Source organism: Ictidomys tridecemlineatus, chromosome 5 (genome assembly GCF_052094955.1).
Source record: "Ictidomys tridecemlineatus isolate mIctTri1 chromosome 5, mIctTri1.hap1, whole genome shotgun sequence".
Lineage (NCBI taxonomy): Eukaryota > Metazoa > Chordata > Mammalia > Rodentia > Sciuridae > Ictidomys > Ictidomys tridecemlineatus.
This window is the reverse complement of record NC_135481.1, coordinates 60333338-60352066: the sequence shown is the minus strand read 5'-3', so window position 1 is coordinate 60352066 and position 18729 is coordinate 60333338. Positions and strand designations below refer to the sequence as shown.

The 18729-nt window shown below is 38.1% G+C and overlaps 2 protein-coding genes across 7 annotated transcripts in view; both read right to left on the bottom strand.

The window, feature by feature from the left end:
* The window catches only part of Fut8 (fucosyltransferase 8), a 337229-nt gene extending 319593 nt beyond the window's left edge, over window positions 1–17636 (bottom strand). For 2 of the 6 annotated variants that reach the window (XM_005322799.4, XM_021724802.3), the window contains exon 1: window positions 16278–16767. The gene's annotated coding sequence lies outside the window, so the exon portion shown is untranslated. Of the gene's footprint in view, window positions 1–9782; window positions 9943–16277; window positions 16770–17493 lie in introns of those variants that run through there. The other 4 variants (XM_078050078.1, XM_040276268.2, XM_078050077.1 and 1 more) reach the window with 4 other exon arrangements.
* Window positions 1–18729, bottom strand: part of Churc1 (churchill domain containing 1) — a 630431-nt gene that overhangs the window by 166971 nt on the left and 444731 nt on the right. The window lies entirely within an intron of this gene.

Below are 18729 nucleotides of genomic sequence, written 5' to 3'. Positions count from 1 at the left end.
TTGTTTCTTAAGCTATACCCCTATAGCATCCAGAGACAACTGGTATCAAACATGTTGCTGAAAAAACATTTTTAATTAATTATTTTTGAAAAATAAACAAAGCCTTGTCGAAGTCATTTACTATTGTTTAAAAAAATATTCAAAAAAGATAAGCACTCACTCTCAAATTACTAAAGAAGGGTATTCTGAAGCACATAAAAATACACTCAATTAATTTCATTGATCATTCAGAAAATGTGAATGATATACAACTATATCTATTATAAGAGATAAAAATTTTTTAAAAAAAAATGGTTATACCAAGGACTAGCAAGGATATGGAGCAACTAGAACTATCATACACTGTTGGTGGGAATTTAAAAATAGTAGAGCCACTTTGGAAAACAATTTGGCAGTTTCTTGCAAAATTACACATGTTTACCATATGATCCAGCAACCCTATTCCTAGGTATTTATTCAAGTAAAATGAAAACTTATAATCACACAAAGACCTTACATGAATGCTTATAGCAGCTTTAGTCAAAACTACCCAAAAACAGAAATACGCAAATGTCTTTCAACAGATGAATAAATGAACCATGGTACATAGTGTGATTACTATTCAGCATGAAAAGGAACAAAGGATTGATACCCACAACATGAATGAACCTCAAATGCATTTTCTAAGTAAAAGAGGGCGATCCAAATGTTTATATAACTATAATGCCATTCACCTGATAATCTGAAAAAGCAAAATGGCCCTGGGAGCAGTATAACAGGGAGTTGAAGGTATGGGGAAAGGCTAACTAAAAAGTCAGTAGCAGAAACTGTTTTGATTAAGATGGTGTATTTGCCAAAACCTACAGAACTACACATCACAAAATTGAATTTTACTGTACATAAGCTTTAAAATGAATAATATTTTTTTTAAAAAAGCATAGACAAATAAAGAAAATATATTAAACTGAGGGGGGGAGAAAAGAAAGAGTTTTGACTATTAAATTTAGAAATGTCTGTCTTCTAGAGATAACATAGCTGCCTCGGTGTAGATAAAATGCAAAATGCTTGGGCTGGGGATATAGCTCAGCACCAAAAAAATGCAAAATCCTTTTCCTTTCCCTGCTTCTCTTTTCTAACTGTATATGAGACCAACAGAGAGAAATGAAGACAGGAAATACAGTACTCTGAAGGCATAATCTAAATTCCTAGACTACCACTATTCTTCCTACTTGCACAGTTAATAAATCATCTTTATATCTAAGCTATTTCTGAATTGTTATTTTAATGCTTCTTATTTTTTTATCTAAGGAAGCAAAAATAGTAAGTTATCTCTTTACTTGGTGTAGCTTTCAGTTAGTTTATTTTCAGGATTAGTAGCTATTAATATAAATATATTACCCAACCCTATAATCACACATGTTCAGAGGTAGAAATAAAAAAATAAAACCACAAATCTACAGACTGATAACAGCTGCCCATTTATTTACATTCCAAGTAGTCAGGAATCTTCAAGATAGCTTTCAATGCAAATTTTAGTCAGGTTTCAAATCTTCAATGCAGGAGTGCTCACTTTTCACTACCCTATATGTTACCATTGATTAACTAGGTAATAAAGCTAGGTAATAAAAATATGTTACTGAGTCTGGCCTGATGGCACACACCTGTAATCCCAGCAACTTGGGAGGCTGAGGCAGGATGATAGCAAGTTCAAAGCCAGTCTCAGCAACTTAGGCCCTAAGCAACTTAGCAAGACCCTGTTTTAAAATAACTACAAGTTTTTTAAAAAATTAAAAGAGAAAGGGGAACAGGGGGTGCTGGAGATGTGGCTCAGTAGTTAAGCATCCCTGGGTTCAATCTCCAGTACCAAAAAAAGAAAGATACACATTACTAGGTGTTGCTCTGCTTCATATGCTCATTCACTGACATTAAATACCTGAAGAAGGCAATAACATACGCCAAAAGGAAAAATACATACTTGCACTAGGATTAAGGCAAAACACTCATATGCTGACAACATATAATACATTTCTAAAAAGGCTTTCCTCAGTTTGTCTGCCCAGAATGCCCTCATTTATTCTTTATGCTAAGCTTAAATGTTACCTCCTTTCAATACAACCATCGACACTCATCACACCCTAATAGAAGTGCCTTTACCTCCTCTTCTTCTTTCATAACAATTTCCAAATTATAATTATTAATTCATATGTTAGGGATGATAAGAACCTGAACTGTTAGAGTAACAAATGAAATAAAAAGAACAGATGAAATAGACAAACACTGCAGTAAAAAAATACATAATTTAACAACTAAATAGATCTGACAAGGATTCAATGACTAATTCAAGTTTAGATAATAGGAAGGATAAGCCAATAATAGAGAAAGAAAAATTCAAAAGAACAAGTGCATTTCAAAAGAAAGAAAGCTCAAATTGGGACATGACAATCAAGTGGCAATCTCCAGGAGAAAACTTAAATTCCAGAAATTATGGTAGAGGAATTATCTGTAAGTGCTCTTACTAAAGCCAAAGGAATAGTTACCATTGCAAGGCAAAAGGGTTAGAGGAACAAGTATAAGGCAAATACCTGAGAAACAAGCTGAGCCTGTACATGAAAAAAAAAGAAGCAACCAGGATCTATAGGAACGCCAGGAGGACTACAAAGTTTTAAGCAGAATAGAGGAAGACAATGGGCTCACAGTGTCAAATTCGAAGCAGGAAGACTACAAAAGTTCCCATTTGGGGATTCAGAAAGTCACTGGTAACAACAGAAAGAATAGTTGTGAAAAAGAAGATAACAAAATTGACAGAACAGACATACTCTCTACCACCACCACCCATGGATGGATTGCTGGACAATACAAAAGAAAAAATAAAAAGGGAGGAGGTGGGAGAGGGCAGGGGATTAGCAAGTATGGTGGAATATGATAGACATCATTATCCAAAGTACATGTATGAAGACATGAATTGGTGTCAACATACAGCCAGAGATCTGAAAAATTGTGCTGTGTATGGGTAATAAGAATTGTAATGCATTCTGCTGTCATTTATTTTTTTAAATCAATTTTTTAAAAAGGGAGAAGGTGGATAAAAAGGGGGAAGAAAGAATAAGAAAGGTTTTGTTTAGGCCATTAAAGATATTGTTAAAGATGAGTGAGATAAAAAGGATTGAAGAAATAATTAATGGAGCTACACATTGTAGCAGGTGGAATAAATAAAAATAGGTAGTCCTGAGGTAAAAAGGACACATTCTTGGTACCAAATAGGAAAGAGAAATTAACACAAATTAAAGAAAGAGAAAAGGCAAAAATTAAGTAGTTCCTACTGGATGGTCTTAATCTCCTTAATCTACTCATATGGATTAACTGGAACAACCCACAAAATCCAAGAGCAGTATAGTAGAATCAGGCACTAAAAAGGGTTCTGAAATGGCCTTTATAGGAAGTGAAAAAGAACTGCCAACCAACACAAGCAAGTATATTAGAACATATTTTCTAATTAATTGTTCATTTCATTTTTACTTAATTAGTAGAGCAGCACAAATTCTCTTATTCTTTTGACTTATTCTTTTGAAGCCAGCCTCTGTATCTCATTTAAGGTAATGATGGCCTGTGTCTTCTGTTGTATATTACCCCATTTATTCTTTAACAAAGGTTTTAGATAAAATCATTCTTGTTGCTTTAATGTGGTTCTAGACTTGCTCTGATTTTCTGCATAAATATGAAGAGATAGTATCAAGAAATCCTTAATATCAATTTTCTTAACAAGTATTTGAAAGAACTATATAAAGAAGAGGAATTTTAATCCTAGAAATAGTTCTCTCACCTGACAGTTGCCCATTTATTATTACGACTAAAAATAAAAATTTCCTGAGAAAATATAATTGATGGTGGTCTTTAATGTTTTGAAGGCTTAGAAGTTTTAGAAAGAAGTTTCTTATATTCACATTGGAATCTTTCCAATTACACAATTTGTATTTAGGTACTTTATATGTGTTAAAATAAGTATGGCATATCATATATTCAAAAGAATATTTTTGCCATAAAAAGCTCTACGCTTACTACTAGAATGCTGCCATTACATTAAAAGCTCTGGGATTCAACTTTTGGAATTGCTTCAAATTCTTAACACAATTTTTACAATATTGTCAAAAGTGACAAATCTTTATACATTAAATATAGGTTTGATATGGGGGTAGTTCTGGTTATCATAAAGTGGTTTTCCTATATTAGAAATACTACTTTTGAACAGAAAATGTGAATATAAAACATAAAACAAATTTCCTTATACTGCTGTAATGATACCATCATTAAAATATATTTATAGATTATTTCCCTCTTCATAGTATCTGCTTTGTTGCATACCACTCACACATTCTAAAATGTGGGATAAAAATAGATTTCAATCATTTTATAGCCATACTTCCCACTATTATAGGTAATACAAAAAACTTGAAGCTGTCTAAGAGTCAGATTATTTGAATATTTGAGTAGTGAACAACATTCTGATCTTTAAATTTAGCTAGCTGTAATCAGTGCCTTTCTTTTTAATTCTGTACTGAAAGTGGACATTACCCCTTTGGCATATACCTGATATCAGTCTATTCAGTCAGGTCTTTAGTCCTTTTATACACACATGTACAAATACACACATACCCTATTTTTTTTTAAGCCCTTATATTAGTATTTTTGTCCTAGCTTGGGTTTTGGTGGGGTTGTTTTGTTATTGTTGTTGTTGTTCTGGGCGGTTACCAGGGATTGAACTCAGGGGCACTGGACCAGTGAGCCACATCCCCCAGCCTATTCTGTATTTTATTTATTTGTATTTTATTCAGGGTCTCACTGAGTTGCTTAACACCTCGCCGTTGCTGAGGCTGACTCAGACCTTGCAATCCTCCTGCCTCAGCCTCTAGAGCCACTGAGTTACAGGCATGCGCCACTGTGCCCAGCTGTCCTAGCTTGTTACCTGTTGGCTTTACCTCTAGGACAATCTTTCCATCCATTTCCTATTGCTCTCTGAAAAACAGTCTAATCCCACTTGACTGCCTTGAGGCCAGCTTGGCACAAACTTAATCTAAAGTTGCTTTGCCCCTCATTCGGCCACGAAAACAAAAAATAACTAAGAAGAATAATTTTTCTCTCACCTTCATAACAAGTTTAAAACACTTCTATAGCTCCAACTCAGAGAATTAGTCAACTATGACTTTATTTTCTTCAAAAATCTTTATTAACTAAGCATTTGATTAACTCTGAGTTGTGCACATAAATTAAGAAACAACCAACAAAATGTTTAATCACCCATTTGGATGCTTACAGACAATCCCAAATTTGTTCACTGCTGAATGTCTATTAGACCATATCTTAATCTGTTCAGAATGATATAACAAAATACCTTAGACTGAATAATTTATAAACAACAGAAATGTACTGCTCACAATTCTGGATGACACAAAGACCAAGATCAAGGCTCCATCAGTATCTGGTGAAGGTTCACTCTGCTTCATAGATGGTACCATAGTACCTCACATGTCAGAAGGGAACAAGTTGCCTGGAAGTATCCTTCCCTGAGGGCTCTGCCGCGCCCCCCCCCCCCCTAATCACCTTCCAAAGTCTCCACCTCTTAATACCATTGGATTTCAATATAGGAGGATGCAAACATTAAGACCATTGTAGACATAAGCCTCATTTTGGGATTCAGAAGGAGGAAAAAAGAACAAATACTTAAAGGAAAGAGTTAAAGTACATTCTAGGAAAAGGTCCATAATCCACTTAGCTGTGAAAAATGGAATATAAGAAAATAATTCATTTTATGGACAAAAAACACAGGTTCAAAGGAGATAAGTGGCTTGCACAAGTTCATTCGTTTGGTGGCAGAGCTGACACTAGTATTCAAGTCTCATGATTCTAAGTTTAAAGACTTTCTACTTTATCCATTCATTCAGATTATTAAACAGATATATGCTAAATGAAATGAGGCAGGAACAAAAAAACTAAGTAATCCATTAATGTCAAATTTCTAGAAATAGCAAAACTATAGAGACAAAAAAGGACATCAGTAGATGCCTAGAGCTGGAGATAGGAGCAGGGATTGACTACAAATGGGAAAGAGGGAGATTTTTGGAAGATAAAAGTGTTCTAAAACCGGAGTGGGACCATTGTTGCACAACTGTATAAATTTACTAAAACTTGAGCTGTGAATTTTATGGTATATAAATTATACTTCAACAAACTTCTTTTTTAAAATTACTGAGAAGGGAGAATACGTTTTCAAGATTGCTTGACTCTGTTTTCCCAGACTGTAATCCTAATTAACCCCAAACAAATGTAATTTTCTTTGTTCGCAAATAAATAAATAAATTACTATGAAGGAACTCAGTAATTAAAGAACTTAAACAACTCAATATCAAGAATACAAATAACCCAATTAAAAAGCAGGCAAAGGCCCTAAATAAACATTTTTCAAAAGAACACATGTAGAGCTGGGGATGTGGCTCATTGGTAGAGTACGTGTCTAAACATGCATGAGGCCTTGGGTTTGATCATCAGCACCACCAAATAATATAAGATAGATAGACAGAGAGACTGACAGACAGCCAACAAGTATATGAATAAATGCTCATCATTGCTAATAACAATAGAAAAGTAAATCGAAATCACAATGAGCCAGGAAGATCCGGAGCCAGCCTTGTCAACAGTGAGGCATTAAGCAACTCAGTGAGACCCTGAATAAAATACAAATAAGTGAAATACAAAATAGGGCCCAGGATGTGGCTCAGTGGTTGAGTGCCCCTGAGTTCAATCCCTGGTACCAAAATTCCCACAATGATACATTGTTGGTAGAACTGCAAATTGGTGTAAGCAGTATGGAGATTCCTCAGAAAATTTCTAATGGAACTACCATTTGACTCACCTATCGTACTCCTCAGTTTATATCCAAAGGACTTAAAATCAGCATACTACATTGATACAGCCACATTAATGTTTATAGCAGCTCAACTCACAACAGCTAAACTATGGAACCAAGCTAGGTGTCCTTCAACAGATGAATGGATAAAGAAAGAAACAGTGGTGTATATATACACAATGGAATATTATTCATCCTTAAATAAGAATGAAATTGGGCTGGGGTTATGGCTCAGTGGCAAAGCGCTTGCCTCACATGTGTGAGGCACTGGGTTCATTCCTCAGCACCACATAAAAATAAATAAATAAATAAATAAATAAATAAATAAAAGTACTGTGTCCATCTACAACTAAAAAAATATTTTTAAAAAAAGAAGAATGAAATAATGGCATTTGAGGTAAATGTATGGAACTGGAGAATATCATGCTAAGTGAAATAAGCCAATCCCAAAAAACCAAAGGTGAAATGTTTTCTCTGATAATGTAGATGCTAATTCAAAATAATGGGAGCAGGGCTAGGGAAGGATAGAGTTATTTTGGATTAGGCAGAAGGAAGTGAAGGGAGGGGAGCAGGTATGGTAGGAGGAAGGATAGTAAAATTAATTGGACATTACTACTCTATGGCATATATGGCTATACAACCAATGTGATTCTACATCATATACAAACAGAAGAACAAGAAGTTATATTCCATTTATGTATGATGTGTTAAAGTGCATTCTACTGTCATGTATAACTAATTAGAACAAAAAAAATCACAATGAGATATCATTTTACACCTGGTAGTGACTACTCACATAAAGACAAAGGACAGCAAGTGTTGACAAGAAAGTATACAAAAGAAAACCCTTTTATCACTGTTGGTGGTAACTGGTACAATCATTATAAAAAAACACTATGCAGATTCTTCCAAAATAAAACACAGATCTATCATATGCTCCAATAATCCCACTTCTGGGTATACCTTCAAAGAAAATGAAATCAGTATGTCACAGATCTTTTACCACCATGTTCTTTGAAGTATTATTTACAATAGATAAAATATGAAATCAACCTAGGTGTGTCCATCAATGAGTAAAGAAAATATAGTATGGCTCCTCAGTACCTGTAGGGGATTGGTTCTAGAATACAAACAAATAACTACCCCTACAAATAATTAAAAGCACAGATACCCTATTACCTTATATAAAAGGGCATAGTATTTGCATATAACCCATGCAATCCTACCATATACTTTTTTTCCTACTGTATACTTTAGATGATCTCTAGATCATTTATAATGCTTAACACAATGCAAATGCTAAATAAATAGCTGTTATACCATACTTGTTGTATCATAACAACAAGAAAGAGTCTATACATTTTCGGGATGGATGCAAGGTTTTTTTGTTGTTGTCCCCCCTCCCCAAATATTTACAATCTTCAGTCTCTTGAATATTTTTCGTGGGGATTTTTTGTTTCTGTTTTGTTTGCTCATGGCAGTAATAGGGAGCAAACCCAGGGCTCTGTACATACTAGGCAAGTGCTCTACCACTGAGTTACATCCCAGGCTCTATCAATCTGTCAGATACAGGGCTGCAGGGGGTCAAATATATGTGTAAGCATATGTAAAGTGGAATCTTATCCAGCCTTTAAAAAGGAAGAAATCCTGTTGAAAAAGTAAATAACAGGCCATTCTGGCATATTGATAATTTTGAGTTAAAGGCACCTGAGAATCATTCTAAACTTCCATATCTTAAAAGCAGGAGATGAAATTCCCACATGATCAACATTCTTACTGAGGAGAAGAGGCTGAAATGGAGAGAATTCTGTACAAACCTTATTAAAATATTTCTTATCATTTAAGTCTCCTCATATAATTTGGTTGCTTTTTTACAAGTTACTTTTTTGGGGAGAACAGGAGGATACTCCGGACTGAACCAAGGGCACTTTACCACTGAACTACATTCCCAGCCCTTTTTATTTTGAGACAGAGTCTCACTAAGTTGCTGAGGCTGGACTCAAACTCATGATACTCAACTTCCCAAGTCACTGGAACACAAGCCACTGTTCTACTGAGTATGTAAGCATTCAACTCTTTAGGTTTTCATTTCTTTATGAAGGCTTCTGGGTCATATAAAACTTGTATTAAATAAATTTGTATTCTTTTCTCTTGTTGATCTATCTTATGTTAATTTAATTCTCAGGCCCTGGTTAGGGGGAAAAACCTGAAAGGATAAAGGAAAAGTTTTGCCTCCCCTACACTGTCATTGGGATGAAACCAGAGAACACTATATTTAGTGAAATAAGCAAGGCACAGAAAGACAAATACTATAAGATCTCCTTTCTATGTGAAATTTTAAAAAGTCAAACTCATAAAAGCAGAAAATAGAATGGTGGTTACTAGGGACAGGGGAAAATGGGAAGATGCTGATTAAAGGGTACAAAAATTTCAGTGCAAGATGTTTTATATAGGATAAATAAATTCTGGAGATCTAATATATATCGGGCTGACTATAGTTAGTAATACTGTCATGAATACTCGAAATTTGCTAAAAGAGATCTTAAATGTTCTTAGTACACACATATAATGGTTAACTGTGTGAGCTAATTAGCTTGACTGTTAATTAGCTTGACTAGTAATCACTGTAATAATTACTAATTGTAGTAACCATTTCATAATGTATACATATAGTAATAAAATTATACTCCTTAAATTTATATAATTTTATTTACCAATTATACCTTAGTAAAAGTAGTAAGAAAACAAAATTTCACTTAAACAAATAAGGAATTCTGATTTTAGCTTCAAGATCTTACAGCTCTCCGGAAACTATAAACAGTACTATATCACTAAAACATAAAGAAAGCAGCATTCTTCCAAACTTTAGATCCTTTTCTCTTTAGAATTTCCAAAAGTTAGGTACCTTATTTTCCAGCCTTACATTTGCAATGGAAACAAAGTATTAAGAACTGTATAGGGCTGGGAATGTGGCTCAAGTAGTAGTGCGCTCCCCTGGCATGCGTGCGGCCCGGGTTCGATCCTCAACACCACATACAAACAAAGATGTTGTGTCCGCCAAAAAACTGAAAAAGAATAAAAATTTAAAAATTCTCTATCTATCTATCTTTAAAAAAAACTGTACAAACATACAGAGGAAATTTGTACATAATTCCTATTAAAACACTTATTTATCATTATTTTATTTTAGGAACTATCCATATTGCTCCAAGTCTCTGCAGACAGTTACAGAATAGAGGATATATTCTGTTACTCTTATCTGGTCTAACAAAACTGTTCCAAACAAAATTCTTTGGTGATTTCATTTTCATTACATCCTGTGCTATTATAATTTAAGCACTAATAGAATCTCTTTTAAGGGCAACTATTATCTCTCATCCTAGCATAACTGACAAACTCTAATCCCTAGGCTACATACACCACTATTTATCAAGCTGATACTTCTAATATTTGAACCTTAGGGGGGAAAAAAAGAGTTTTAATTAATGAAGGCCTAATTGTCTCTAATTACATCAGAGGAGGCAATCAGGATTACTCACTAAACATCCATTCCTAACATTGCTGAGGCTCAATTTACCAGGCATAAAGAAGAGCCTTTTGGCCAAGAATTTCAATTACCTCCTTCCTAAACCCTAGAGTTTCACTAAATTTTCTAAAAGAGAAAAATCTAAAACTTATGAAAAAGAAAGCAAAATGTTTACCCTGACTTAGCTCTAACTTTGAATAGGTTTTCTCAAAATTATTAATTTTTTGACATTTGATAACTGAATAGTTTATTCAAAGAACTCAAAGCACAAAAAAACTGTAACAGAATCTCTACTAAATATATCTCTCCTTTAGGTACAAGTACAATTCCACATGTTAGAAAAACTGAATCAAACAATTAGGGCTCTAATTATCAAATACATTTACTCCATTCGAACTTTTCACAATAGCTGGCTTAAACCCACTTAGAGTACTCCCTTAAGTAGAGGAACACAAAGAGTTTAAGAGTTCTCTTAGCTGGGCAGACTCCTAAAATCCCAGCTACTCAGGAGGCTGAGGATCACAAATTCAAGGCCAGCCTAGGCAACCTGGCAGGAGACCTCATCTCAAAATAAACAATAAAAAGGGCTGAGGATGAAGCTCAATGGCAGAGCACCCCTGGGTTCAATCCCTAATACAAAAAAAAAAAGAGTTTTCTTTGGGCTGGGGTTGTGGCTCAGTGGTGGAGCACTTGCCTAGCATGCATGAGGCACTGGGTTCAATCCCCAGCATCACATAGAAAAGCTAAATAAACAAACTAAAAAAGTATTGTGTCCATCTACAGCTAAAAATATTTTTTTTAAAGCTCTCTTCAATGAACATAGTATTTGATATTATTGCAATGAGGCATACAAAATAGGTGAAGAATTTGTTTTTATAAAAACCAATTCCACGAAGTCAGGAACTCTATAGATGAAGATAAAAATAAGGGACATGAGAATGCACTCCAGGAAAGTAGAAGAGGGGATTATATTAAACATTAGGTAGAATAAGTATGTGACTGATCCATGACCCTTAATCATGAACCATCTTCCACAACCCCTGTGTTTGTTTGTTTGTTTGTTTGTTTGTTTGTTTGTTTTTGGTGCTGGGGATTGAATCTATGGTCTCCTATAATCTAAGCATGTGCTCTAATCACTAGGCTACATACACCACTAGTCCCATCTCCCTTTTCATATAAAGTTACAAATTTATTTTTCAATAAAAAATATCAAAACTTTGCAGTGCATGGTGCACACACCTGTAATCCCAGATGCTGGCGAGACTGATGGAAGAAGATCACAAGTTAAGAGACTAGCACAAGAAACTAGCAAGCAAGACTGGAAATAACAGCTCTGTAGAGAGCACATGCCTACCATGTGCAAGGCCCTGGGTTCAATCTCTAGTACCACCAAAGTATAAAAATGATGTTCTGATCTTTTGCCTACTATCTCAAAAGTAAACAAATTCATTATTAAAAAAACCTATTATAACATTAAGAACTAATGTTTTACCTGTAAATGTCCTCTGATCCCTAAGAAAGAAAGAAGAAAAAAGGAAAAACCCAAAGTCAATTCTCATATTTCCTACCACTGCCAGGAAAGGGTGACAAATAGAAGAAAGTGGAAGGACAGTTAGAAAAAAAAAGAAGAAAAGAAGAAAAGAAGGGAGGGGGAGGGGGAGGAGGGGACTCCCTTATCTCCAACAAGGCTGGCTACCAACCAGTACAATTCTTGGTTTTTAGTTGTAAATGGAGACATTATCTTTATTTTATTTATTTTTTATTTATTTATATGTGGTGCTGAGGATCAAACCCAGTGCCTCACCCATGCCAGGCAAGCACTCTACCACTGAGCTACAACCCCAGCTCCACCCTTCATCTTTTTATGACCAAAACTATCACAGAGAAATGTTTTTAAATAGTAATATGAGTAGGATACTAGGTTTTATCAAATAAAGACTTCTTAAAAGAAACCTTAAATAAAATTAACCCTATAGTTCTGCTTTCTGTGAAGTGTTGTACAAGAAGTAATTGACATCCATAGCATAATATCATAGAAATTTAATTTGCTCTTTCTTTACTGAAAGAAAAATGTACAGTATCATATAAAGTTTATATAAGTTATATGTTCAAAATATTTTAGAGATTCATATAAAGTTATTTAGTCACGGAAGAAAAACCTCCACAAGTTGAGTGATAAGGTTAACTTTATTGGTTTGAATATTTTTTTTAAGAGAGATAGAATTTTTAATATTTATTTTTTAGTTTTCGGCAGACACAACTTCTTTGTATGTGGTGTTGAGGATCGAACCGGGCCGCACGCATGCAAGGAGAGCAGGCTACCGCTTGAGCCACATCCCCAGCCCCTATTGGTTTGATTTTAAATCATTCCAAAAAGAAAACTAAGATAAGAAAGGGTAGTTGGAGGAGGGGAAATTTAGGCAAGAAAGAATATAGAGAGAAGAAGGTCAAGACTTGATATTAATCAATTCAAACACATTTTTTAATGCACACACCCCAAAAATATACTTTTGTTGAAGATTTTTTTTAAAAGAGAGAAAGAGAGAGAATTTTTTTAATATTTATTTTTTTAATTTTCGGAGGACACAACATCTTTATTTTATTTTTATGTGGTGCTGAAGATCGAACCCAGCGCCCCGTGCATGCCAGGTGAGTGCGTTACCGCTTGAGCCACATCCCCAGCCCCAAAGATATTTTTAAGGCTCTTTAAAAATTAGTCCAGCCCAGAGCTTTGGCACTCACCTATAATTCCAGCTATTTAGGAGACTAAGGCAGGAGGATCACAAGATGGAGGTCAATCTGGGCAACTTAGCAAGACCCTATCTCAAAGTAAAATTAAAAGGGCAGGGGGTGTAATTCAGAGGTATATATAATTCACTTGCCAAACATCCTTGAGGGCCTTGGTTCAATCCCCAGTACCCCCCCCCCACACACACACACACATACACAAAAGGAAAAGAAAAACTTACTTTTAAAAAATATTTACTTTTATGTTCACAAAATGGAATGACATACTTTCTTCTATACTTATAAAATGAAATAGGTACATCTATCATTTAATTAAACCAAGATATTTACTAATTGCAGATTATAGTAAAACAAAAATAACCATTAAATTTTAAAAATTATTTTTATTTATCATCACTGAAATACTCTTTACATAATTTACAGATAACAATCAACTACTGTCCTCAGAAAAGTGAATATGCTAATGATTTAGTCTACACATCATTATCAGTTTCTAGGCTTGAATTTAAAAGACATGTGAATGATCAGAAATAAAACAACATACCTAACTGATGACAGTTCAGAAATCTAAATAAGGGACACAGACCACAAAATCAAAGATACAAGTTCAATTTAATAGATCAGCTAGACCCCCTGCATTATATTATAGAAGACAACAATTATAAAGGTTAAGAAATAACACAGGGATACTGCTTTCTTTCTTTCTTTCTTTTAATTTATATGTGGTGCTGAGAATCGAACACAGTGCTTCACACATGCTAGGCAAGTACTCTATCACTACGCTATGACCCCAGCCCTCAATTTCTTTTTTAAAGTATTTCCACTTTTGAAAAATACCAACCTTACTACAAAATTAATATCTCCACCTATACAAGACTCTGCTTGAAACATTTTTTAGGACTACATTATAAAGAAAAAAATTAACACACAATTGCACAAAGGGTCAAGAACACATATTCCCTTTCAATGTGCTGCACAAGAAGGTTGAGAAAAGACTATCACACACTAGGACATATTTTCAGACATTTTACGTGAGAAATTCAAGAAACAAACACTTCCTTTCATTATTTCAGATGATGACTTTGTAAGCATAACATATGCACCCTACAAATAACTAAGTGCAGATATATGCCCACATTAATTCCCCTAGTTTTTTAATTAAAAATTTATGTTTCTCCTGGTCAAAAAATATGGTTTTATGTGTTTTCAAAGTTCAAACAGCTATTAAGCGATACTTTGCTTTGGCACTAGCTCCCCCTCCAGACCAACCTACTAATGTAACTACATTTAAAACAACAAACGATGAACACAAGTTTTTCAAACCATTAGGAAGTTTCAAAATTCATACTTTTAAGGATATTCCTATTCCTTAAAAATTAATTGGTTAGAATTTGTAATAAAACATTCCAAAATGCAATCAAAATGATTGTTTCTGCAGGAAAACAACTTAAAATGACTTTTTAGATAAATTCACAAACATTCTTATAAATACAATCTATACAGTACCATATTAAAACTATTTTGAATCATTCTCCTAGTAAACTACAAGACACCCTTCATGTTAATTATTTGATCAAAGACACATTTTTGCATATTTTCTGCAAACTATGCAAGTTTCATACCAGCTGTTCTGCTCAATTCAAACAGAATTCTCAATTTATAGAGCAGCAAAAGAAAAATCCATGCCTCCAAGTCTATTCATCTAACTCCCTACATTTTTACATATTAAAGCCTATAAAATCACAATTTCAAATGCTTATTTTTCCACTTTGTCCTTCCTACTGTAGTTATTTATAAATAGCATTTTATAACTAACACAACATTTATAATTAAGACTTTCTATACACACTTTATAATATACTTCACAAGGATAGCAACAAACAGGAACTTACAATTGGCTTAGGGATTTAGGTTGTTTTAAGTTTAAAGAAGAGAGACAACTTACACACTTCAGTGTATAATTTCTCCCCTAAAATACTTTCTATATGGTGCACCTTTTTTAGAGAACTGGGCATAAAACATGTTCCAATTTAATCAAAAAAATTAATTTGCACTTAATTCACTTAACCCCAGAAATAAAAACATCTATAATGAAACCCACTTACAGTTTCTATAGAGATAAGCCAAAGACAAGTCAGTTACTTGTGACAAGTTTAACTCTTAATAAAAAATTTGCATTGCACTCTTACAGAAGACTTGAGATTTGGGGTTATCTACTGCAGTCCGGCTTTCCTGGGTCCACGTTCTTGAGTTAGCTTAATTTAAACACAGATAGGAAAAACACGCCACTCCTCCCTGCTTGTATCCTCATTCTAAAGGGTAATATGCACCAAAATGCTAAATGCTCATCAGAGGTAAACCCGTTAACCCTGACATTGCCATTTAACTTAAATACGTTGCGTCTCGGAAGATTGCAATTCCCACATGAAGAGAACAGGTGCTGCAATCCGACAACCTACTCACACTTGCAGGACAAACCTCCTTGAACTAATAAATATAAGCGCATTTAACCTTTCCAAATAAGTTTAGGAACTCAAAAGCCGCCAGCACATTTGCACATCAAAAGGAGGCACTAAGGCAGTCACGCCGTTAACTGCCCTGCATCGGCCCCTTGCCGCCAGCGCATCTTTGTGCGGGTTTTCTCCATGATTTGTAGCCTGAGAAGCCTTCCCAGAAACCCCATAACACAGAGGCATCCTCCTTCCCACAGTCGGCGACTACAGGCACCAAGCGCTGCCCAAAGGGTAGGTGCAGTCTGGAGATATGGAAAGCTGAGGGACACCTCCCACCCCCGCCCCCATCCCTTCTCTCCTCCGCTTCGGCCCCTGCCCTAAGCAAGGATGCGCGACGCGGTGGCTGCCACAGCGCAGCGTCCCGGCTTGGCGGTGGTTACCCCTCACCCCTTGCCCGTGCCTCCCGGGCCGCGCCAGGACACCCGCCAGAGCTCCCGGGGTCTCCCTCCCCACTTTTCCTGGAGCCGCTGGATAAGCAGCAGCAGTTGCAGCAACAGGCCCAGGGGTCGCCCGGAGAAGAGACAGCCTCACAGCCTCACAGCCTCCACAGATCCCGCGCTCGCCCAGCCCAAGACCCGAGGCGCGCGGGGCCCGACTCCTAACGCCCCCTTACCCGAGGCGGGAGCGAGGGTCTCCGCCGTTTCCCGTCGCCGCTGCCGCCACAGCCCTCAGCCGCAGCTGCCCAGCGCTGGGGGAGTGGGAGGGGTGGCTGGGTGGAGGATGCTACTCCCGACCGAAGGGAGAGGAAGAAACGGAAACAGGAACCACGGTCGCCGCTTAACGGAGCCTCCGGCGCCACTGACTGAGGGAGAGCGCGAGGCGGCGCGAGCCGGGCAGTAGCTGACAGCGCGAGACCGAGCGCGAGCCGGGTCCCGGGCGCGCGACCCCAAGTAGCACCGGCCCCATTCCGCGAGGAGAGGGAGGGGACCGGTTGGCTGGGGGCCGAGAGAGGGCGGCGGGGGGGCGGGGGCCTGGAGCCGAGGGAACCCGGCCACTAAGGTCGGCCCGAGATAACGCGCGCACGCGCCGGAGCGGCTCCGACAACAAGCGCAGGCGGGGAAGCCTCGGCCAGCGCGGGCGGGCACGCGCGGATGGGGGCGCGCGCCCCTCAGCGTTCCAGGCTTCTGGGAGAGGGCGCGCATGCGCTGGCCGCTGCCTCCTACGGCGACCCTGGCATGTGCCAGAACTCCTCCCCGCCCCCTTTCTCGCTGAGCCCGGGGAAAGCGTAGCTGCAGCATCCACCGCCACGAAGAGCCTCGGGCCACAGCGGGACGGCAAGAGTTCCAGCAAGGCAGAGGCTGCGCACGGACGCTCGCACACAGGCGCAGGCCGCCCTCTACCGCCTTAAGGCTGGAGGCAGAGGGGGCGCGAGTCGAGCGCAGCTCTGCCAAGGAGAGCCACCTTCAGGGAACGCCGTTTTCTTTAGAGCGCCTGAAGGATGGGGGGGCAGCGGGGAGAAGACCTCCGCGGCCCGAAGGTGGAGCCGCTATGGGGATTCGAAATATGCTCCTTCCTACTTTTAGGGGTGGTCGCTGCTGCTGTTGTTGCTGCTGCTACTCAGTCCCTGCAGCCCAGTCCGGCTGTTCGGCCGCAGCCCGCAGCGCGATCCCACAAGGGCACCGCTCCCACGCAGCCCAGCGCAGCCCTGTCTTGTGGGAGCTATGTGTCAACATTTGCGCAAAAAGAAAGACCCCCCACGAGGGCCACAGCGGGACGGGCCTCTCCCGACCCGCGGCTACAGCAGCCCTCTGAAGCGGAAGTTTATTGAGTACGGGGAAGAGAACAGCACCGGGAGGGAGGGAGAGACTTTTCCTTAGGATGCTTCCTACCCGCTCGGACTCGGGAAATTCCTGGCGCCCGCGAAGCAGAGCAGTGGGCCGTAAAGCTACCTCCGGCCAGTCCTGACCGCGAGCTGAGCGGGAGGACCTGGGCGCGCCGCCCCGGCACACAAAGTAGTCTCGGGCCGAGGGGTGTCGCAGGACCCAATCAGAGCCGACAGCCTCGTGAGTGGAGTGCGAGCCGGCCAATCAGAGGGCCGGAAAATGAGCTTCCCGTCCTGAACTCTTCCCCGTAGCTTCGGGACCCAGAACCTAAACCCCCGGCAAAGCTAGCTAGAAAGACTAAATGGTTCCCTGAGGCCAAGAATTATTCTTTTCGGCCTGCCTTTTTATTTTTATTTTTTATTTATTTTTAGTAAATACCGTGGGTAGTCACTATAGAGCAAAGACCGGCCGCCTTTGAGATTCTAAGTATTGAAAGGCTCACAGAAAGATTTAAGAAGCAGCGGCCTGCCAAGAATGCAATCTGTCTAATAGCGTTCATAAATTCACTATGTATCGAGACTTTTTTCTAGACCAACAACTGTGTTTCAGAGATACAAATAAGACACGGTTGATTCAAAAAAGGAAATCCATGCCCGCAAGCAGCTCAGGCTCTTTTTTCAGAGACTTTTCTAGACATTGGTTTATTGTCAGATTTCAAAAGGGGCCAAGTACTTTGTAGTCATTTTATGGTTATTTCCCTGTAAGAGAAAACACAGGAAAATTGAGTCACATAGCCAAGGTGAGACTTTCCACACGTGCCTCCCACCCCCACCGCCATTTTCTAGCAAAGTCAGAATTATGTTCTTAGCCCAGGGAGTTTGGGTGTCATCATTTAAAAAAATCATTCAATAACCAGTTATTAAATGCATGGATGGTGCCCGCCCATGAGACACCTGGACTAAATAGAAAAAAAAAAATTGTAAGAGTTACACACTTTGGTTTTAGAAATAAACAAATTTTAGACTTACACCCGGTTACATGGGTCAAAAGCAAAACGTATCAGTCATACTCTAGATTTTAGATTTTAATCTTGATGGGTGCGAGCACGCGCGCACACACACACACACACACACACACACACACACACAGGCTGGAAATTGAACCCAGAACCCAGGGCCTAAGACAAGCTAATACTAGATGTGTTCTACCGCTCAACTACATCCCCTCCCTAGATAAGCCTGATGTGGAGTGGTTATTTACTGTTTAGTTTAAACACAGCATTCTAAAAAATATTTTAACTGG